The following is a 238-nucleotide window of genomic DNA, read 5'->3' as shown; positions in this document are numbered from 1 at the left end:
TTCCAGATTTGCTTCTCATTTTATCCTCATTTCATTTCCTTTCCCCCTCGCTGTCCTGGCTGTTTTTCCTTGGCTGATGGACGGCGCTGATTATATTCCGAGGGAGGCCATCTCAGGGTCGGGAATGAGTGCATTCTCCCGACTCTAATGCTGTGCGTTTGTTTATATACATACACATTTGCACATGCACACACACGCACACGCACATACAAACACACACACACACACACACACACAC

This window comes from Penaeus japonicus, unplaced genomic scaffold (assembly GCF_977035675.1).
Source record: "Penaeus japonicus unplaced genomic scaffold, GWHDUDI00000001_assembly GWHDUDI00000004, whole genome shotgun sequence".
NCBI classification, from domain to species: Eukaryota; Metazoa; Arthropoda; class Malacostraca; order Decapoda; family Penaeidae; genus Penaeus; species Penaeus japonicus.
This window is presented reverse-complemented; position numbering follows the sequence as displayed.